The sequence below is a fragment of the Furipterus horrens genome, unplaced genomic scaffold (genome assembly GCF_987537825.1).
Source record: "Furipterus horrens unplaced genomic scaffold, mFurHor1.1.pri manual_scaffold_9, whole genome shotgun sequence".
Taxonomy (NCBI): Eukaryota; Metazoa; Chordata; class Mammalia; order Chiroptera; family Furipteridae; genus Furipterus; species Furipterus horrens.
In genome coordinates, this window is record NW_028327179.1 from 87410687 (window position 1) to 87434826 (window position 24140).

The following is a 24140-nucleotide window of genomic DNA, read 5'->3' on the forward strand; positions in this document are numbered from 1 at the left end:
ACAACACACAATCTGGAGATATTCAAACAATAACATATAAATACAAAATATCAGTGGTATTTTGGTGAAGATGAAGAAGCGGCCCTGGCCAGGTGGTTCAGTTGGTTGGACTGTCGTCCCATGTACCAAAAAAGGCTGCAAGTCTCATCCCCAGGCTAGGCACACACAGGAGTTGACCAGGAGATGCTTCTCTCTCACATCAACGTTTCTCTCTCTCTCTCTCTCTCTCTCTCTCTCTCTCTCTCTCCAAAAAAATCGATACATATCCTTGGGTGAGGATTTAAAAGAATTCAGAAGAGACTAGACTCATATAAGTAATTAAAAATACCATCACGTTTTTTTTTTCAGTTCTAATAATGAATTATTCTATGTCAAAAAGACAAAATCACTTTGATATAATGAAAAGAAATTCTAAAGCACAATTCTATTATGGGGAAACTTCGGTCCCACAAACAATTCCTGAAAACCTACCATGTTCCAAACAGTGCACTTGGCCCAACCTGGGATACAAAATTAAGACAAGCCAGGCCCTGTCCCTAAGGAAGTCAGTCTTGAAAGGGAGAAGGACCTGTAAGTCAACAATTACACTGGAATACAGAAAGTGCAATAAACTGTGGACAGAGACACGAGAGGAAGGTCTGTCTGTACAGAAAAGAATCAAATAAGTTTTCACCAAGCAGGAACTACCTTGACAAGGCTTTCAAAGATGCCCAAAAGGGAGAGCTGGCACTGCAGGAGAAGGGGCAGAGCAGGCAGAGGCAGCGGCCTGTGAAAGAGCTCCAGCTCAACAGAAGTAAAATTAATAGCTGTACATGCAAAAATTACTTTTCTCTCCCAGTTGTGATATCCTCACAATAGTTAGAGAAGTTTTCTGCCTCAGAAGAGGCCTCTACAATCAGCATTTTAGGCCCTCATCTGTTACTCTTGTGGCATAAATAAGAGAGAAACTATCGGACTCAAAATATAGTTCCTAGCTACATACCACAGGATTCTGGCTACTGACCTTCTGGAGAAGGTAAAACTATGGATGCAGTTAAAAGGTCAGTGGCTGCCAGGGTTGGGAGGAGATTGGAGGGGGGCAGGGCGGGAGGATAAACATGTACCGTCCAGAGGATCTGATGCTCACACTCCGTTATACATTTGCTGAAACCCATAGGATGCACAATACCAAGACTATGATGAGTCAAGGTATGTTCATCAACTCTAACAAATGTGTCACTCTGGTAGGGGATGGTAATAATGGGGGAGGCCATACCTGGGGGGGGGGGGCGGATCGGGGGCAGGGGGTATATAAGAAATCTTTACCTTCCTCTTAATTTTGCTGTGAACCTAAACCTGCTCTAAAAAATAAATTCATAGATATATTTTTAAATCACAAATGTTCGTTATTACTTACTAAAAGAAGTGGAAAACATCCCCTTCTTTTAGAAACAAGACTTAGTCCATCATTTTCTGCATTTTTTGGTTCAATTTCAACTTATTCTCAGAATTTCAATATACATTGATTGCTACTGTCTGTTAACCAAGGCAAATCTTTTTTTTTTTTTTTTACTCTTTACATAGGAGATGAGAGGCTGCCAACAGAGACTAGAGACTCTAGAAATTGTGCTGCAGTCTGACATTCTAGAGTTTTCTTGATGTATTTAATAGAATTAGGGAAACACTACAACCTTTTGATATTTTTCCTTCTTCCTGGCTTTCAGGAAGAAAGTTTAATATCCTTATATATTGAGGTCAAATGTACAGTTTTTATTCTGAATGTAGCACCACCAAAAAAGGGCACAAACAGAAAGCTCTGGCTATAGCACTTAAATAGTGTTGTTTCATTATAAGACTATAGATAGTATTTTATAAAAACATAAGAAAAAAACTCAAGAGTAACAAACATTTATGACAGGTGCTATTCTGACATTTAATAAAACAGAAAAAAGAACCTCTCACAATAAAAAAAAATATCCAATTTCACATAGTAATCAATGAGCAAGGGTCTTCTACTATCTTCACTACACACAGACACAAAAGGAAGTCTAAATTAAAATAATTTGGACCTTATTGGCGTTAAGACCCTGGGTACTGTAAAAAAAAAATTCAAAAATCATTCTTTCTGAGCCCTTAACTCCATAAAAAAGTAACAAACAGATAAATGTTACCTCTGACAGCTAGAGGGCCTGTGGCAGGTGCCCCCCTATAGAATACAGCAAGAGCTACAGTATTGTCTGTTGCTTGTTAATTTGTTCACTGCTTAGGAGCCGCCTGAAGTAACTCACTTTCTGTACTCTCTTGCAAAGGCAGCTTATTTTGAATCACTGTTAAGACACACAAATAAAATGACCTTCCAGAAACTCCTTCACTGGGTACCATCTATGCCCCCATGGGTACTCCCTCTTTTTGTTCTTTCTGCGTATCCCAGAAAACCAATCACCAACTCTTTTGTTTCTGTCCCACCCCAGTCTGGAGACATCACAAAAAATCTTGAAAGTAAGGAAAAAACTCAAGTAATTTCTGCTAAGTGACTAAAGGCACATCAAGAGACCTTGGTCCTGGTGTCCTTACTTATTACCTGTTTGGCCTCTGGCGAGTGACTTGACCTTTCTAAATGTTAAGTTTCTTCAACCAGTAGATGAGGAGGCAGAATTAGATGGCCCCAGAGGGCATTTCCAGCATAAAGTTTTGCTTCCGTGAAATATACACCAGTGGAGAGGCCCTGGCCTTTAGAGAATGTGGCCTGGCAGGTCAGAGCAAACAGGATAGCAAGAAAGTCCCATGTTAGCAACAAGAGTCAAAGCTTGTGTCTTCTCAGGAACTCAACCTACTCAGTCACTTCCAAGACCATTACTAACTGCTTGTACACAAAATCATGAAGTAGTTCCAAGGAGGTTAAATTTAAAAAAGATATAATATCCGTTTTCAAGTAAGTTTCAGAAACTATGCTAAACAGTTATAGATTTCTTAACCTCGGAGACTTTTAAAATGCTAAGTGTGCACTTTAAATATCCAGAAGAAGAATCAGAACTCATCATTTTCCCAAAGTTACTTGCCACAGAATCCTTTCTTAGAGCTACGCCTACAGACCCAGTGTTCCCAGGGATCCGCTCAAGCAATGAAGTGTCCACTGTGAGACGACAAAAATGAATAAACTTGAAGCATCAACCAGGGCACCAACAGGAGCAGTGGCTGTAGGTCAAGATCCCTGTCTCTACAGCCTGGCTGACCAGCCGCTCCAGCGCTGCTGCGCCCCCGCTGCTCTCCGGGCATCAGCTGCCAGGCTGCCCACACCCCTCACCCCCAGCCCAGGGCAGCAGGGCACGCGGCCATCTCAGGTTCCATGTTTTAATTTTGCAGAAGTGCCAGCTGCAGAGGCTGCCCTCAAGTGACAATCCAAAAAAAGTATGACCTTCTTTCCACTGTCACCCTAATTTCTACATTATCACATAATGAATATGGGGAATGTTCTGAAATTACTGCACAGTAAGGAGAGTTCTTAAAAATCCCAAATTTTCTTCAATGTAGAGATAACTGAGGTAAATGAACAACAAAACCTCTCCTTGAAGTATTCTTCTTTTTTTTTTTTCCCTAGAAATGTCCCAATTAGCAAATGACAAATACTGGAAATCAGAGGAAAAACACAAGGTTTCTTTGAAATTAAGAAAAGGTTTTTCTGATAAGTATTATTGACCGAAAGGCAGTTAACATGTTTATCACTTTCGAAAAGCCACAAATGAGTTTCTCTGAAAAACCCAACGTCTTTTTTAAAAATCCACAAAATTGGAACTCTGCCAATGCGTGAATGTTACAAAACAGTGTGGCATATGCCTTTCTTTATGTTTTGTTATAGAGGGAAGCGAGGAGTGAGCTTTTGGCAACGTGTCAGGAAAGTCAGGCATGGACTCAATTGCTGGCTCTACCTGGGGGTCTTGGGGCAAGTTAACCTCAGTCTCCCAACCCATGAAATTAGAACAAGAACACCTCGCTCACAGGATGGTTAGAGTTTTAAATAAGATAAAACTGAATGTGCCTCGCAGATCAGGAACCTACGTCAGTAAGAATTTAGCCTGGTTAAGAGTGACAGGAAGCCCCTAGAATCAGTGGCTTAAACAAGAGGCGTTTCTTTCTTTCTCAGGAAAAAGTCCAGGAAGGCGAGTGTCGCCTCCATCTGTGCAGTTGCTCCGCCCTGCGTAACCTCAACTTCACGGCCCAAAAGAGCGGCATTCACATTCCAGAAAGACACAAAAGGGAAAGGGGAACATGTACTGCCTCTTAAGGAAGGTTCTGGAAGGAATCACACAATACTACAACACCCATTAACCAGAATTTAACCACAGGGCCCTAAAGCTGCCAAGTGCCCCAGCTAGCTATGATGCAGGGGTCCAGTGACTCAATAAGGAAATGGGTTATGGATATTGGGGGACAACCAGCAGACTCCACCATGATACCCCAAAATGGTGCACCTCCCATCTCAAATGGCTTCACCTTCGGGCAGGAGTGAACTTCAGCCCGTACACATAGGCCCAGCCACATCAGTTACTTGAGGCTGGAATTCATTCTGAATGTCTGCGTTCCTACGCGGCACGGGTTGTTAAATACTCTGAAATCTACCCTGGCCTTTGGGAAGTACTTACTGCCCTAAACTTCTACAACAAGTAAGGCCTCCTTTGTAACACACGCAGTTTAGGACACAACTTTGCCCTAACTGGTTTTAACAATTTCTCCCCTTAATTTTCTTTCCTGAAGTATAGATCCTAGCAACTTGCTTTAAAAGGAAAAAATTAATAATATTTTGCAAAATTAAGAGATTTCTGTTTTCAAAAACGAAAACTTTGCTTTTGCTATACAGGCACTCCATTTTTGATGTCATGGTCTCCTGGGAGCTGAAATAGAGAGACTTGGTGGTGGAAGAAGGCAGCTCTGTCCCCAGAGCCCAGGTCGTTACGCTGCTGGACCTTCCCACCTCTTGGTCACTGATACAGTTGTAAGCAAAGGATGGGGGAGGAAAAGGGACAGTGTGGACTATGAAGTTCATACTCAATGCCCATGTGACTCATGTGTGGGTGGCATGTGGTGAATAAGCTGGAGTGCCTCACTATTCAAATCAAACTCAATTAACACCAGTATTATTCTTTCTGAAAGACTGGAAGTGAAGCAGGGTGCCCCAGACCTAGAACAATTTCTTTTCAACTTCGTCTTTCTCGGTGAATTATCTCCTAGAGACTAAATCAGCATTTCCTGGGCTACGTTAAGAAAGGTTGCGTGAAAAAATAATTGAGTACTAGAAATATTTTTTCCTTCTAAAATGGATTAAATTAGACAGTGTAGAACAGTTTTAAATAGCTTTAATTGCCACAAAATAACCAGCCCATAAAAAATGGTGGGCTGACCTCAGTCCTGGTGTGCTCGGGGACCTGCTGACGGTCACATGAGACTTCTCGCCAGCCCTGGGCTCTCATTCAACTGCATGATTCATTCTTTCCGTCCTAAGCGACCTTTACCTCCTAAACACCCTATTCCGCATCCTGCACATTGTAAGGATGTGTTTTATTTTTCCCTTCATTATTTTATTTACTGATTTTCTTTTTACTAAGTAATACAAGCACATAGTTACAAGGTACATAAAGAAAAGTCATTCTCTGTTCTGTCTCCTTCTTATACTGTTACTTCCCTTCCAGATGGAACTGCTCCTGTTTCTTGTGAATTCGTCCAGATTATAAAGGGCAACATAAATACATCCTGTTTTGCACAAAAGGATGCATTTCCAACATTCTATTATTTTGTCACTTTGATTTTTGTCAGCACTCACTGTAACTAATGTTACTAAACACTTTCTATTCTGAAGTGCACAGTAATAGTTACTGTTATAGGCAGGTACCGTTTAACAGTATGTGTGCATCACCAATTCTAACCATGAAAAGCTATCGGAACCAATTTTCTTTCCCACAATTAACTTATTGTGGAACACTAATTTTCAAAAAGTAAGTGTGTGTATATATACATACATATATATGTAGTATGTCCGGAAAAAAATGTCCAGCCATTGTTAATATAATGAGAACGGTTTGCACAACATGGATGTAACCTGGCAGCCAAGGAGAGTGGACTGGAACGCGCCCGTGTGAATGTGAATAATGATGGCCTCACTGTACTAGTGAGTGGGGGCAGTAGATGTCATTGAGGGAGAGTGTGCACTGTGTGGCCATCACATTCAAAATGACTAAGTGAGCAGAGCAACACACCTGCCTCAAATTCTGCATTAAGCTTGAACATTCCTCCACAGAAACTATCCAGGGGACTCAGAAGGCCGCAGCTCTGGGCAGCTGGTGAGTGGCAGCTTCAGCGCAACCACGCATCCACTCGTGCACCACGCCTCATGCAGTTTGTTTTTTTTTTGGCAAAACATCAAATCACGCAGCTGACTAAGTCCCCGTACAGCCCAGATTTGGCATCCTGAGACTTCCGGCCTTTCCCAAAACTAAAATCACCTTTGAAAGGGAAGAAATTGCAGATGACTGACAAGACTTAGGAGAATACGATGGGGCAGCTGATGGCAACTGGGAGAACTGTGTGAGGTCCCAAGGTGCCTACTTTGAAGGGGACTGAGGCGTCCTTTTCCTATGTACACATTTCTTGTATCTTCTTCAATAAAGGTCTCTTATTTTTCAGATTACATGGCTGAATACCTTCTGGACAGACCTCGTATGTGCATATATATGTTTGTATATGAATAGAATTCACCCAAAATGGTGCGGTTCAATAGCACTTTCTACAATGATGGAAATGTTCCGTATCTATACTCTCCAACATGATAGCAACCAGTCACATATGGCCACTGAGCACGTGACATATGGCTCATATGACTGAGGAGCTAAGTATTTATTCGTATTTAATTTTAATTAACTTAAATAACCACAAGGGCAAATGGCTACCTTATTAGATGTCACAGGTCTAAAAGAATAAACCTCAAACTGTTAAAATAGTCACCTAAGAGGGGTTACGATTACAATTCACTTAAACTGGATATACCACTATATTGCTAGGATTTAATTATTTAGTTTTGTACAACTGGCATGGGTAACTCGTGAAACAAATAAATAAAAAGGCAAGCTGTCATAGTCAACCAGGCTGCTAAAACAGATGAGCATGGACTGGGTGGCTTAAACAACAGAAATGAGTTTCTTACAGTTATGGAGGCTGTAAATCCAACATCAAAGTGCCAGCATGGAAGAATTCTGGTGAGAGCTCTCTGCCTGGCTTGCAGACAGCCGCCTTCTTGATTTGTCCTCACAAGGGGGAGAGAGGGGGCAAACTCCATCCATCCCTTTTTCTTCTTACAAGGAGCTAATCGCTTCATGAGGACCCCACCCTCATGACCTTATCTAACCCTAATTATCTCCCAAAGTCTCCATCTTCAAATACCGTAACACTGGGGGCCAGAACTACAACATAAGAATACTGGACGGGGAACACAAACATCCAGTCCATAACAGGAAGAGAAATGGAAGAATGAGAGATTCCGTCTACTTTCCGTATTTTTCTCCCTTCTCTTAGCTCTCCAGGTGCTCTAGACACGTGTACTATTAAAGTTTCCGGTTCTTGAAGAGCTGGGACAGCGGCCCTTCTAACTGAGAAGAGATGTGGCCAAGTCTCAAGACTTGAAGATATTTCAAATCCCAGTTTGAAAAGAATGCAATAATGATCCAAAGCTCTAATCTCTTTCCATAATGTCTTGATGTCCTCAATAATTGAATGGGGTCTCAAACAATTCCTGTAAGTTAGCACCCCCAATCCAGGCTTCCTGGTCCTGGGCACCTGCATATTCACCCACAATCAAAGCAGCTCCCCTGTACCCCATGGAAGTTAGGGTGCTCGGCAGGGTTCAGAGGAGGGGAAAACAGGGGTGGCTGGTTAATGGATACAGAGCTTTCTGTCCGAGTGATGAAAATGTTCTGGAACTAGATAAGAGGTGGAAGTGCACAACATTGATGTATTAAATGCCAAAGAATTGTTCACTTGAAAATGGTTCATTTTATGTTATGTAAATTTTACCTAAAAAACAAACAAACAAAAACCTATATTTAAAAAAGGGAGGGCCCTGGCTGATGTGGCTCAGCGGATTGAGCACCAAAAGGTCGCCAGTTTGATTCCCAGTCAGGGAACGGGCCTGGGTTGCAGGCCAGGCCCCAGGCTGGGGGCGTGCAAAAGGCAGCCAATGGATGTTCTTCCTGCACATCAATGTTTCTCTCACTCTCTTTCTCCCTCCCTTCCGCTCTCTCTGAAAATAAATAAAACAAAAGTAAAAAAGGCAGGAAGGGGAGCAACATTCCATCACTCCAACACAGACCTACACTGAGGGCCGGGGGTGCGCTGGCCCAATACACCCCCTCTGTGGGACTCAACCATCCTGTTCTTCTTAACCAGCCTGTGGCAGTTCCTGTTTCCTACCAGAGTCTTGTCCTTTGCCCATGCTGAGTGGCATTATAAAACCTGTTGCTCTCCAGTTATTCTGTCAATATTTTGTCATCTTGTTCTGCTGTTTCCTACCCACAATCCCTAAGGAACTCCCGCTGGGCACTCAACTGAAACTTTTCTAATGTATCATACCATCAGACAGTAACCCTCGACGGAAATAGTGATAGTATTTTTTACCTCTTAAGGTAAAAATTCAGCCACAATCGAAGCTGCTTTCTTGTGCTCTATAAAAAAGGTCAACGTGCTTGCCAGGGTGAGGAGGAGGGGGGACTAGAAAGTGACTGCTTAATGACTGAAGTTTTCTTCTCGGGCGATAAAAATAGGGGCACAAAGACAAATGGTTTTCTTTAGCCCTCTCCCCATATTGTCCCCCAGCTGTCCTGATCGTGCTCTAGAATATGTTTCCCAAACATATTTGACTATAAAACCCTTTTCACGCATCACCTACCAACATCTTCCCCACTAACGTTACTCACTCCTCCCTTTCCCCATCTCAAGTAACCAGTACCTTCCTTCGCCCAGTTGCTCCATCTAAGAATCTTGGAATTATCTTTGGCTCCTCTTTCTTCCATACCCCACAACTGATCTATTAGCAAACTGTATCAGCTCTACTTTCAAAGTCCGCAACCCAAGCACCTCTTCCTACTCCCACTGCTACCAAGCCAGCCTCAGCCCCACCACCTACACTCACCTCCAGCACACCACGCTTCGACACTGGCCTCCACCCACCCCAGCACCCAAAGGGACTTTTTCAAATCAAAACTCCTACCACATCTTTCCCTTTTTTCAGAAAGGCTCCCCATGCCCTGGAAATCCAATCTAAACTAGCCCCCAGTTTAGGGCCCTGCAAGGACTGGACCCCAGAGTACCTCTCTAATTTCATTTCCAAATGTTTTTTCCTCAGCTCCAGCAGTGACACTGGGGCCACAGAGCTGTTCCTCTGACGTGCCGAGCACAGTCTCATCTCAGGGCCTGTGCACTTGCAATGCCCTGTGCCTGGAATGCGCTCTTCACCCCACTCAGTGCTGTGCACTGAATGTTGTGTTCTTCCAGAAGTTAGATGTTTAAGCCTCTAACCCCCAAGGTGATGATATTTGAAGGGGGCCCTTTGCCGGGGGGTGGGGGTGTGTGATTATGGTCACGAGAGTGGAGCCCTCATTACTAGGATTAGTGCCCTTCTGAAGAGACATTAGACAGATCTCTCTCCCCTCCATGTGAGATACAAGAAGGCTGCCACCTGCGACCAGGAAAGAGGGCTCTTACCAAGACCCTGCCCTTGCTGGCACCGATTTCAAACTTCAGCCTCCAAACTATAAGAAAGAAATGTCTGTTATTGTTAAGTCTCCCAGTCTAGGGTGTTTTTGTTACAGCAGCCCAACCTGACTAAGACACTCAGGTCCTTGGTTAAAGGCTACCTCCTAAGAAAGACCTAATGACTTAGCTGAAACAGCAGCATGCCCTTCCACCCTCACTTCCCCTAGCTCCTTCCTCAGCTTTACTTCTCTTCACAGCATTTACTGTCATCTGACATCATTATCACATGTTTATTGGTGCCCTGCATGCCTCCCACACCAGAACAAAAGCTCAGAATGGGCAGAGATGCTGTTTTAGGCCCTGTCATATCCCAAGCACTCAGAAATGGTACCTGGCTGGCAGTAATGTTTAAGAAGTATTTATTGAATAAATAATAGTTCTCAAAATAATCTGTGATTGTTTGTCTAGAATAAAATAAAAACAAAAGGAGTTGAAGTGAGAGAGAGGGTAGGAACTATTGGGTTGGTCAAAAAGTTCGTTTGGTTCTTCCATAAGATGGCTCTGTTAGTGCTTACTTATCATTAACTTCATCTGAAACAATTTTATTAGATTGTATTGTGACAGCTGTCATATCAGTGTGCATTTAAAAAAATTATCAAAATTGGTAAATTTTTGCGCAGCCATTTTAATATTGAAGATGGAAAAAATATACAACATTTTCAGCATATTATGCTTTATTATTTCAACAAAGGTAAAAACACAACTGAAACACACACAAAAATATTTGTGCAGCATATGGAGAAGGTGCTGTGACTAAGTGAACATGTCAAAAGTGGTCTGTGAAGTTTTTTGCTGGAGATTTCTTGCTGGATGATGCTCCACAGTCAGGTAGGCCAGTTGAAGTTGATACCAATAAAATCAAGACATTAATTGAGAATAATCAATGTTACAACCAAGAGGAAGACAGCCAACACACTCAACATATCCAAACCAATAAAGTTATTGGTAAAATGAAAAAAATGTGTTTTTTATTCTATGGAAAAAAAACTAAATGGACTTTTTGGCCAACCCAATATTATGATCAGAACACAGGAAACAGAAACTCTCCAGAAAGGATGGAAGCCTAGTTCCCAGCAGAAGGGCCAGGCCAGCCCAGGGTACAAGCAGCTCAAGTTCCTCAGAAAAATGCATGGGCGCTGGTTTCCAGCTAACTGGACTAGATACAACTGCATTATTAAAATTAGACTACCACCTTCAGTGATCTCAAAATAGTTCCTATACATCCTCTGTGACAGATAACCCTATCTTTTTCCTCTTTCAGATGTAAAGCACTTAAAATTTTAAACCCATGATGGAGTATTTTAAAGTATAAGTTTGAAGTTGCCTGTTAAGAAGGTAACAGAGGGGCAAATAAAATAATTTGGTGAGAATATATTACACGTGAGTATCACAGTGCTCACAAATGCACTATAAACTGAATGAAGGCAGTGTAACTTTCAGGCTGAGTAAGGATGCTGCCCTTCACCAACGGAGGAATAAAAACAGCACAACACATGACTTTCAGCTCGTTAGTTCTCCAACTCCTCACTAAAGCTAATATTCAATATGATATAGTCTCTTATAGGTCTTGATTTCCACTACTTGTGGTCCACCCTCTAAAAGAGGTGATGTGGGGGAGTAGGAAAAATGTGTTCACAGTACTCAGCAACGTGAGCTTCGCAGCCCACACTTCAGACTGTATTCCCACTGTGCGGCCTGCTGTTGAAAAGACTGAGCAAATGACTTCGTGTCTCAGAGCCTCAGTTTCCTCCCCTATAATACAGGATAGAATCAGCAACCTGACAGGATTTTTTAAAGATCATATAAAATTATGCATATAAAATGCTCAGCACAGACTTTAACAGTCTTTACGATAATGTGCTGGAATTACTCAACATTCAGATGTTTCTCCCTTACAATCACCAGAAGGCGTGACGTTCTCACAATCTTTGCATCCCCACGTGTAAAGTCCGGAACGGAAGAGTTGATAAATGGATGAATAATGCCTCCTGAATGTTCATATTTTTGTGTGAAAGCCAAACAAAGAGATGTGACAAAAGAAGAGGGAAAAAAAAAAGGAAGGGAATACTGAGCCTCACAGAGGCGGCAGGTGGGAGCGGCAGCACTTAGAAGGAGCAACAGGGAAGTGGGCAGCGAGCCTCCAACGGCGGATCAAAGAATCAGCACGCCAAGGCATAAAACGGAACGGATCTGAGGTTTCCTTGGCAGGAGGGGGGGCCATAATCCGCAAAGGCACTGCTGAGCCACCCGGAAGACAACACATTAGAATACTGTAATAATAGAACTGATCTATCGGGGGAATTCCTGCCCACTTGCAATCTGAAAGATGCCAATCAAAGCTTCCCCTCTAGGGACTATTTCTGCAGAGTGTGAAACCATTCAGCAGCCAAGGGAGTCAGCTGCTGTCTATGGTTTGGCGTAGTATCTAGCTAAGGTCACAGAGTGAGGCCCACGCACACTCACACACATAGCACGAGACAGCCAGGGTCCTGCCACTCTGCAATACATTCCAGTTTTCCGCCAGCAGAAGGCAAAGAGAGAAGCACAGAAGTTTTCCTGCACTTGGAAGAGAAAAGAGACATCAGTACTTGCCTTTTGACAGAAGTCAGAGATGAAACCAGCAAAGATGACAAAGACAGTGTGATAGCAGGAAGAAAAACCTGGAGGTCCTCAGGCCGTGGATCCCAGGGGACAGAGGAGGCTCAGAGGCAGGTGGGATGGAGCCCTGCTGCACGTTGCATTGTGCGTCACCTGACGAGAGTAAGGGGGAGGAGAAGTATCATACATTTGAGGAGTGAATTAGCGTAGTAATGGTCACTATGAACAATCGGAATGACAGCAGCCTGGATAACATGGTACAACCACTGCCCAGTGCTGGACAATCCCGAATTTATGCAAACAGGCAGCAATCTGCCCAGCTGTATGATTTTCTCCAACACTGCTCAGCATCCCAGGCGCAACCAAAAGGGCAAGATGGTCAGAAAGTGTACAGCTTTGGCAAGAGAGTGATTTAAAACCTGGTTCATGGCTACTAAGCTGGAGGGAAATGAAGACAGGAAGGAACCGATGGAGAGGTACAGAGCAAAGCAGTCAGCAGACTAGGGAGCTCAGAGAGACCAAAGGAGAGACGGGGTACTACTCTGAGGGACCGGGTGCATGGACGGGTGGGTGTGGTCAAATAGGGACTTGCTGACTTACTGACCTGAGGCATGAGTAGACAAGGTCTAGAGTGGGGAGCGAGAAGATCAGGAGGAGATCACGAATAATGAGAAGCCCCAAAACTCAGACAGTCAGGGAAATGGGTGTGCTCATCCAATGAAGTTGGGTCAGGGTGGAGAACAGTGATGAGTGGGAATAACAAGAAAGTCAGCAGGCTATTATTTGGGGGGGCGGGGAGAATGGCTAGACACATGGCTAATGCTCAAAAGAGCACCTTCCTTGTCCCAAGAAGGTGGAGACGTCAAGATCTCATGCGGCGGGGCCAAGGATGGGCACCACCAACTGCACCTTCTGAATAATTTTGTACCTCTGTAATAATAAAATTAATCTACCGAATCGGTAGTTCCTGCCAATTTTTTAATCCAAGAGATGTAAATCAACCTTTCCCTAGCATTTATACAAAATAAATACTAGTAGACTACTTCTATACATTGTTACAGTTTTCCTAAGATAAAATGTGTGGTGATTGTGAAATTCACCTTAGTATCTTTAAAAGAGATCACACATTTACTCACTGTACTTACAGAGTATAAGTAAATTAATGTTTCTATTAGAATTTTTTTAATTAAATATTTTAAGCCATTATGTTGCTAAACTTTATTTTTTTATTTATTTATTTTTATTTTGGTTTTTCAATTACAGTTGACCCCTTTTCCCCTAATTTCTCTCCCGCACCCAACTCTATTAGAATTTTTAAGTGTTAAGTTTTAACATATCTTACAGCAATTGGAAACAAAGGTTTGCCTTTAAATTGCAAGTCTTTTTTCCTTGTCTTTTATAGTGAAGGTACAGGAATCTGGTATATTTTTACTATCTCACCATCTTCTACTATTTTGTCACCGATTCAACTTATGAACCCATTTATGATGAGTATATGTTGTGTTACTAAAGAAGTACTGGGTTGGCCAAAAAGTTCATTTGGTTTTTACTGTAAGATGTCTCTCATAGTGCTTAGTTTGTGTTTGACTTCATTCTAACAATTTTGTTAAGACTGTATTGTGACAGATCTCATATCAGTGTGCGCTTTTTAAAAAAAATCAAAATTGGTGAACTTTTGTGTAGCCATTTTAACACTGAAGATGGAAGAAAATATGCAACATTTTCAGCATATTATGCTTTATTATTTAAAGAAAGGTAATAATGCAACTGAAACACAGAAAAAGATTTGTGCAGTACATGGAAAAGGTGCTATGACTGACGGAATGTGTCAAAAGTGATTTGTGAAGTTTTGTGTTGGAGATTTCTCGCTGGACAATGCTCCATAATCTGGTGGACCAGTTTAAGTTGATAGCGATCAAATCGAGACATTAATTGAGAACAATCAACATTCTACCATGCGGGAGATAGCCGACATACTCAAAATATCCAAATTAATAAGGATATTGGTGAAAATGAAAATGTCTTTATTTTACAGAAAAAAACTAACTGGACTTTTTGACCAACTCAGCATTTCACAGCTCTTCTACTTCTGAATAGACCTGCTCAGGTATTGTCTCCTTTGGGAAAATTTCATTGATATCCACAGTTCTAGTCCCCATTTTCCCAGCTGAAACAGCTCTGTTAGTGCACTTAATACATTTGCTTGTCAATCAAAACAAGCTTTATGACCTCAGAAAACAAGTTAACTGACTGCCCTGGGCCTTAATTTATTCATGTGAAAAGTAGAGAAAATAACAGTAACAACGAATAGGGCTTTTATAAAAATTCACAAGTTAAAATTAATGTCTACAAGGCATTCAGAACAGTACCTAGCATATAAAGTAAGTGCTACACAAGGTTTTTCTATTCTTGTAACAATAGTTATTTAAATGTCTCTCCTTTTAGACTTGTCAGCACCTTTAAAATAAAGCTAAGGTCTTAATCTCTGAATCCCCAATGTCTAGTATAGTGAGTGGCAAATAGGAGAAATTCAGTGAATGAATGAATCACCAATCAATTAATAAATCATCTTACAAAAATGTGAAAATGTAGATATTAAAAATAAGCCAAAGCACTACCGTGTTTATAACCCACCTGGCTTAAAAATAATTTAAGGCACTTCATAAACTACAGCCTGGCATTTCAAATATGTAATTAAGTGAAGTAAGTTAAAATTAAAGGTACAAACTGCATCATCGATATCACTGAAATGTCAGCGTCAAAATATTCTTTAGATTTAAGTAAGTAGTTACACACACTTTTAGTCTAAGAAGTAAACATTTTCACTTTTGCTATAGAAAAAACAGTATCCAAAGCCTTGGCTCCAGAACAGGATTTGCTATCATAATTTCTTCCACAGATCTAGGAAGGAGGAAAAAGTGTAACGACAAAGGTCACCTACTTAATCGGCCACATTTCTGCAGTAGGAGAGTCTCAAAGTTGTTGGCAACGGAAGGAAATCAGCTGGGGCATTCAAAAGAGAATTCAAATTATTGTGGCTAAAAGCTCCAAATGCCCCTGAAGCCCACAGGTGCTCCAAGCAGGGAGCTGGTTCCTACAGGGGCCAGTAGAAAACAGCCAATTCCTGTGTTTTAGCCTGAGTTTCACAGTTCTTCACAACAGCTGATATAGAGCCAGAACTTAACCCTATTTAAAATTAGCACAGTTAGTATTTTAATATTCTGGTTCTTTTCAGATTTTGAACACTACTGAAAATGAGTTTGTCACATAACTAGTAGGACTTTCCTTTTTCCCTGATGCATGATAAAAAGCCACCTTACTTATTAAAATGGGATTTCAGGCAAGTCCATGTTAAATAAAGTCTGGAAGTGTTATTGTTTCAGAGAGGAATAGAAATGTTTATCAAACCCTTGCCAATGTCCGAGTAGACATCTATATAAAAAGGATGAGAGCGAGGAGTCAAAGGAGGACCTTCGGCAAATCAGGTTGTTTGTGTCTACTTGGCCGGAAGGGTCCACCATTCCTACTCAGGACGGAGGACCCTGCTACTTTCTTCCCGAGCCACAGAACAAGATGTTTCAGCAGTCTGAGGCAGACAATGACTAACGCGTTTGAATCAATATCAACTCAAGCACTGAAAGAAGAAACAAGTAATTAATAAATTTCTCTTCTCCACTCCCTAGCATTTTCTACTGATGATGACAAAAACTCAGAAACTGGCACAAGAAAAGATGATCTGCTTTTCCAAATAACTTCTGCTTTCCCAAATGAGCCAGCATTAATATATATAAACATTCCCATCAAAGAGTATTAAAAAGATAAGGACAAAGCACAACATACACACATCTTAATAGAATGTTTTCTACAATTAAGTGTTAAGTTTTTAAATGAAAAAATGAATACTGAGGTCTCGATCTGACGGGTATTGCATCTGAGGATTAAAATTTCCAAGTACTTACCTTTTAGCTCCTTGTCATTTAATTACTGCATAAATGGTTGCCTAGGAAACCTCCTGACTGGATGAAGAGGCTCAAACGAACTCCCATTTCCAAGCTTGCAGGTATGACTCACTACCTTTGCTCCCATAAATAAGTGTCCTCCGGAGTCCTTAGAGGCAGATATTTTTGCAACCTAGATGACATTAGAAAAGCAAAAGGAGAATAATTATTCATTTTGAATGTAGGTTCCTAACAGGAATAAAAGTTAAGTACAATGCTCTATTCACGTCAAGTACAGAAGAGTAATGCATATTCTCAAGTGTGCCCATACAAGCTGTATCAGGTAATTATGAGTGTTATTCTTATGGCAACATGTTGACGTGACAGTGATTAAAATAAGAGAGAACAGAGAAGATACCAGAACAGTAAGACCACAGAGACACCAAAGGAGAATTGAGACATCTGACCTCCCAAACCACTGGAAAATCACCCTGAAGTCAGGTTCCCTCACGTTTCTTGCAGCCTGACTACACCTCTGCCCCAAATCCTTTAACAGAGACAAGAAAACACAGCACAGATCACCACGTGCCAGCAGGTACGCCACCTGGGGCAAGGGCATCTCTGAAGGGTCTACCTTAACCACAACAGATGCACTGCAGGGGTAGATTGAGCCTGCAGATTTCTGAGAAAAGGCAGAATTATTATTATGTAATTACAGTAAATTATAGCAGCAATAACTGAGAACAGCCTCTAGGCCAAGGCCAAGGCCGTGGCCAGATGATATAATGATTCTGAAACTTTTTTTTTTAATGCTTCCCTGGGTCCACAGTCTTTTGCAATGTGACATGCACAGTCCTCCCATAAAAAGGTAACCTCTATTCCTCCACAGCTTTGAATCTGGGCTGGCTCCGGGCCTGCTTAGACCTGTAGAAGGGAGAAAGAAGCTGGGAGCAGGTCCTGAGCCAGGCCTCAAGGGGCCTGCCTTGCACCATCTGCTCTTGACACTGCTTCCGGGACCTCAGGACATAGATGGGACCAACTGGGAAGGAAGGGGAGGGGAAGCTGGGCCCGGGGCTGGAGACAGAGTCCACCTACCGCTACCCAAAATCAAGGGCCTTAACTCCTTTCTCTGAGCTCTGAGCTCAGTCTGGCTGCTTCCTCTAACATCTTTTCATCACCATCTTAACATCATTATCTCTCTTTTATTGTGCTAAGAACAATCATCATCTCAATTTTAAAAGTTAAAACCAACTCCCCTGGAGAAAAAGCAACTCCTAATTCCCACCGCCACTCTTCAGCTATGCTCCTGTCTCAGAGCTATTCCAGGTGGAGGGGTTGAGGAAGGAAGGGGGCAAAGGAACAGACAGGCTGCACTCAGAGTCCTCATCACTTTTTCCCTGGAAAATGAAAATATTCTGCTAACGTCTATCCCTGCCACTCCAGCCTCACACTGCAGCTAGTACACTGCCCATGCTCATGCCCGGGCATTAAAATTCCCTCAGTAGCTCCCTAATGCTCTAGGAGTAAAATATCTAAAACTCTCCTCAGCTTAGGTTACAAAGCTCTTCACCACAAACCCCTGAAAACTTGACTGCACTCCATGGTGGCCTTGAACCTATAAGAGAAAAACTGCCCCAAACCTGGTCTGGAACAGAACCAAGGTGCCTGCTGTATAATTCATAGCTCTCTGGTGGGGAGAAATCAACAGCATTCCAGATAAAAATGCTTTTTTCTAATGAACTTTAAGAAGATTGACGCTTGTTCTGGGGAACTCATTCCCATTCACTAGTTCAACTGTCAATTATCAGGTATAAAGTCTAGAGTCGTCGGCCTGCGAGCTAAGTGTCGCTGGTTCGATCTTCCAATCAGGGCACATCAGAGAAGGAAAACTCTGACTCCAAAAAACCTCCGCTGCCTTGCGGCATACCTCTTCAGGGGAAAGGCTAAGGGAGTAAACCCCGACAGAAAATCCAGAGCCGGAGTCCCTAAGGCGGTTTGACGTTGTAGTCAACACCGGCAACTCCTGCAGCGCACCTGAAGCCAAGCTGTATTGACTCCGTCTTTCCCTTGGACCCTTCAGCTGCGAAGAGAGTGGGGGTCTGCTGCATGGGCAACAGCAGACCCTCCATATCACCCTGCCCAGGCTCTGTAGCTTCAGCTTCACTGGAGAGGACACTCCAGCGGCATCGCAAGATGTCGATTCAACACGGGAGGAGACAGATACCGTGTCACTCCCGAGTTGGACTGCACAGCCATTCTCGGCGGTGCAGATAGACTCTTAAGAAGCTACACCATCGTCTCTCGAGACGGACGGCTGCCGACGGAGTCTAGAGATTTTTTGAGATCCAAGATCGCAGCAGATTAAGTGGAAGCCACGTTAACCTTCTCCTAGGATCAAACTGGAATTACAACTAAACTATAGAAAAACCATCCTGAATAAACAGCTGAAGACTAGCTGGAGAGAAGCCTTATAACCAAGGACTTACAGAAGACACATGGAGACTGGTAGGAGGTGCGCAGGTGCCAGAGGGCTGGCTAGGCTTCCACAGGCAGCAGCTAAAGTTCCAGAGGGATATCTCAGCTGACAGAGGATCCCCCTGAGGAGTGTGGGATGTAAACTCCAAGCTGGGCTCCGCAGTCTAGAGCACCAGAACTGGAAAAGGCACAAACATAAAATCCAGCTGAGAAAAGCCTGGGGGTTTCTGTCCTTCAGGGATATGGGTAAAGATGTAGCCACCCACATTTGTGCCAATGCACAAAATTTTGTTTGCAGCAACTTATCCTGGGTTCCACAGAGGAAGGACAGAGTAGACTAGAACTGCATGAGGGGAGTATGGGTCAGTGGCTCTGGGGAGAAAGCTGACTTGACAGCCACCAGGATTCCTGGGCTGAGTTACTCTCCTACACAGCCAACGCCATCTTTCTTGGGTGGTGTACTCCCCTCCATATGGCATCAGTCATCAGGGGAAGCAATAGCTCCACCCTCTGGATTCCCAGTAGCCCCGCTCAATATAAGAGCACTTAAATACGTAAAGCTAATCTTGACAGGCATAAAGGGAGAGACTGACAGTAATACAGTGTTAGAATGGGATTTTAACACCCACTAACATCAATGGAAAGATCTTCCAGAAAGAAAATAAAGATGGAAACAGTAGCCTTAGGTGACACACTAGATCAAAAGGATCTATCTTCAGCACACTTCAACCCAAAGCAGCAGAATATACACTTTTTTCAAGAGCACATGGAACATTTTCTAGGACAGACCACATGTGAAGACACAAAACAATATCAATAAGTTTAAGAAGACTGAATCGTATCCTCTCTGGCCATAATGCTATAAAATGAGAAATCAATCACATAAAAAAAACTGAAAAACACAGAGACATATAGGCTAAGTAACATGTTACTAAACAATGACTGGGTTAACAATGAGATCAAAGAAGAAATCAAAAGATACCTTGAAGCAATTGAAAATGAGAACACAACAACCCAAAATCTGTGAGCCACAGGCAATGCAGTCCTAAAAGGACAATTCATAGCACTACAGGCCTATCTCAAGAAACAAACAAATAAACAAAAAAAAGTTCAAAATCTAACTGACACTTAAAGGAACTTGAAAAACAACAACAAACAAGGCCCAAGGTGACTAGTAGGAAAGAAGGAACAAAGATCAGAACAGAAATAAATGAAACAGAGTCTAAAAAACAATAGAAAAGATCAATGACTACAACAGCTGGTTCTTTGAAAAAATAAATAAGACTTACAAACCTTTAACCAGGCTAAAGGAAAAAAAGAGAAAAGACCCGTATAAATAAAATCAGAAATGAAGGAGGAGAAGTAACAAGTTACACCAAAGAAATACAAAGGACTGTATGAAAATATTATGAACTACATGCCAACAAACTGGACAATCTGGAAAAAACAGATAAATTCCTAAAAACTTACAATCTTCCAAAACTAAATCAGGAAGAATCAGAGAATCTGAACAGATTACAACTAGTGAAATGGAAGCAGTAACCAAAAAATTCCCAACAAACAAAAGCCCTGGACTGGATGGCTTCACAGGTAAATTTTACCGAACATTCGGAGAAGATCTAACCCTTCCCTTTCTCAAATTACTCCAAAAAATTTAAGAGGAGGGTAGACTCCCAAGCTCACTTTACGAGGCCAGCATTATCTTAATTCCAAAACCAGATAAAGACACTACAAAGAAATAAAATTACAGGCCAATATCCCTGATGAACATAGATGCTAAAATCCTCAACAAAGTATCAGCAGACCAAATACAGCAATACATCAAAAAGATCATACACCATGATCAAGTTGGATTTATTCCAGGGATGCAAGGTTGGTATAATATCCACAAACCAATAAATGGGATATACCGCATAAACAAAATGAAGGATAAAAACCACAAGATCCTATCAACAGATGTAGAAAAACTATTTGATAAAATCCAGCACTCATTTTTGATTAAAAAAAAAAAAAAAAGTTCAGTAAAGTGGGAATGGAGAGAACATGCCTCAATGTCAAAAAGGCCATATATGACAAATCCGCAGCCAACATCATATTCAATAGGCAAAAACTACAAGTGTTCCCCTTAGGATCAGGAATAAGAGAGGAATGTCTGCTTTTACTACTCTTATTCAACATAGTACTAGAAATCCTAGCCATAGCAATCAGGCAAGAAGAAGAAATAAAAGGCATCCAAATTGGAAATAAAGAAGTAAAACTGTCATTATTTGCAGATGACATGATACTGTACATAGAGAACTTTAATGTTTTCAGCAAAAACGACTAGAACTGATAAATGAATTCAGTAAATAGCAGGATATAAAATAAATATTCAGAAATCAGTTACATTTTTATATGTCAATAATGAACTATCAGAAAGGGAAATTAAAAAGAAAAAATCCCGTTCACAATTGCTTCAAAAACAATAAAGTATCTGGGAATAAATTTAACCAAGAATGTAAAAAACCTGTAATCAAAAAATTATAAGACACTGAAGAAACTGAAGAAGATACAAGTAAGTGGAAGCATACAGCATGTTCATGGATGGGAAGAATTAAAATCATTAAAATGTCCATAATACCCAAGGCAATCTAAAGATTCAATTTCTATCAAGATACCAATGATGTATTTCACAGAACTACAATATTCCAAAATTTTATGTGGAAACACAAAAGACCCCGAATAGCAACAGCAATCCTGAGAAAGAAGAAGAAAGTTGAAGGAATCATGCTATCTAGTATCAAACTATAATTCAAGACCGTAGTAATCAAAACAGCCTGGTACTAGCATAAAAACAGACACAAAGGTCAATGGAACAAAATAGCCCACAAATAAACCCACAATTTATAGTCAATTAATATTTGACAAAGGAAGCAAAAACAAACAATAGGCTAAAGACAGTCTATTCAATAAATGGTGTTGAGAAAATTGGACAGATCCCTGCTAAAAAACAGAACTAGACCACCTTCTTACACCACATACAAGAATATACTCAATGTATTAAAGACTTAAATATTACACTCAAAACCACAAAAACCCTAGGAGGAAACATAGGCAGTAAACTCTCAGACATTTTCATAGCAACAGTTTTTCTGATACATCCCCTTGGGCAAGGGAAACAAAAAGTAAAATAAACAAATGGAACTATGCCAAACTAAAAAGATTTTGCACAGCAAAGGAAACCATCAACAAAATGAAAAGACAACCCAATGAATGGCAGAACATACTTGCTGATACATCTGATAAGGGATTAATATCCAAAAATTTATAAAGAACTTTTAAAACTCAAGACCAAAAATCCCAACAATACAATTTAAAAATGGGTAAAGAACTTGAACAAACACTTCTCCAAGGAGGACGTATAGATAACCAATAGACATATGAAAAGATGCTCAACGTCAGTAATCATCAAGAGAAATGCAAATTAAAACCACAATGAGATATCACCTCACACCTGTCAGAATGGCCATCATCAAGAAGTCAACAAACAACAGACATTGGAGAAGAAGTGGATGAAGGGGAAACCCCGTGCACTGCTGGTGGGAATGCAGATTGATGCAGCCACTGTGGAAAGCAGTGTGGAGAGATCTCAAAAAATTAAAAATGGAACTGCCTTATGACTCAGCGATTCCACTTCTGGGTATATAACCAAAGAAACCTGAAACACTAATTGGAAAGAATATCTGCACCCCTATGTTCACTGCAATGTTATTTATAATAGCCAAGATTTGGAAGCAGCCCAAGTGTTCACCAGTAGTAAATGAATGGATAAAACAGCTATTGTACATTTACACAATAGCATACTACTTGGCCATTAAAAAAAGAAAAGAAAATTTTACCCTTTGCAACAGCATGGATGGACCTGGAGAGCATTATGCTGAGTGAAATAAGCCAGTCAGAGAACGACAAGCACCATATGATTTCACTCATATGTGGAATCTAATGAACACACTGAAGTAACAAGCAAAACTGAAACAGACTCATAGAGAGCAGGCTGACAGCTGGGGGCGGGGGGTGGGGGGAGGAAGAACTGAGCAAGAAAAAAGAGAGAGAACTCATGTACACGGACAACAGTGTAGTGATTGGTGGGGCAGGGGGGCGGTGGAAAGGGTACAGGTAAACAGTCATGAAAAAAATGCAATAAAAAATACAATAAATAAATTTTTTTAATAATAAAAAATAAAGATTTTTAACTGAACACTCTTTTCAATGATGATTTAATCATTCTTTCTTTTTGTAATATGTCCCTATCAAGAGTGACTTTCCCAGAAGCCTCTTGCCTTGCACTACAAAACTGTAATAAAACGTTGACACACGCTCATAACTAAACCGTCTGAGGAGTTTTCTTTAACAAACCCTAACCTCAAGTAGGTCCTAACACCTTGCAGTTGTCGGTATGCTCCTCAGCCTCAAGCCTCTACAGGCTGTTGAACAAGCAGCAACTTCCCCCAGGAGCACACTCAGAACCTGACATCTCCCCTGGCTCTCTTCCTGCACCCCCGCCACGGCCCCGCTCCCATCACAACCCCCATCTTCTCTGAGTTTACTTACGGCCATCCTCCCAAACCTAGGCCCTACGTCAGTTCCTCCACAATGATTTGCCTCGGGTGCCTGGACTGCTTCTCCGTCAGAGCTGCTTCCACACTGCAAGCTGATTCCCACTAGACTGCAAGTTTACTGAAGATAGCACTGGCCTTCATATTTCTGTATCTGCCACCTCAACGCAGAGGCTGGCTCCAAATGAGCACCCAATAAATGTTTGTTAGCTTGGGGCCGAAGTCAACCCCACTTTTCGATGCTCTGAGTTTGGACCAAGTCAAAATCAGATGGAATTAGTTAATATTCAGGCTGTGATTTCTGCATCTTAGCGTTAGGGAAAGAGACAAAGCCAAAAAAGATGTAGTGACAGAGGTAATCACTGCGCAGCCTAGAAACCGTCCCTGAGATTCAGTCTGGCTGGTTCTGAAGACAGCCTCCCTCTGGACGGGGGTGGACGGGAATCCACGAGGCAGCCCCGCAGCGCCCTCATGCCAACCGGGCACAGAGCGGGGACGTTAAGGACTGACTCAAGTCCACTGAAGAGCACAGGCAGGCAAACAGGAGGAGGTGGTTTCAATGTAAAATTTCTGGAAACTTTACAACCAGAGGAAAATACAGGGGATTTTAGAGAAGAAGCAAAATTCAAAGGGGAGAAATAAAATATGGATAACAATGTTAAAGCATCCTTACAAAGCTGAGTCTTCTTGGCATAAGAACATAAAAAAATCCAGTTTTTCATGAAGATGTCAGGTAAGTGTTTGAGATGTAAAGGCCCGG

At 41.6% G+C, this 24140-nt stretch overlaps 1 long non-coding RNA gene across 1 annotated transcript in view; it reads right to left on the reverse strand.

The window, feature by feature from the left end:
- The window catches only part of LOC150002136 (uncharacterized), a 106283-nt gene that overhangs the window by 45354 nt on the left and 36789 nt on the right, over positions 1-24140 (reverse strand). The window contains exon 3 of the long non-coding RNA XR_016512968.1: positions 16332-16503. This is a non-coding gene — a long non-coding RNA (uncharacterized LOC150002136). The remainder of the gene's footprint in view (positions 1-16331; positions 16504-24140) is intronic.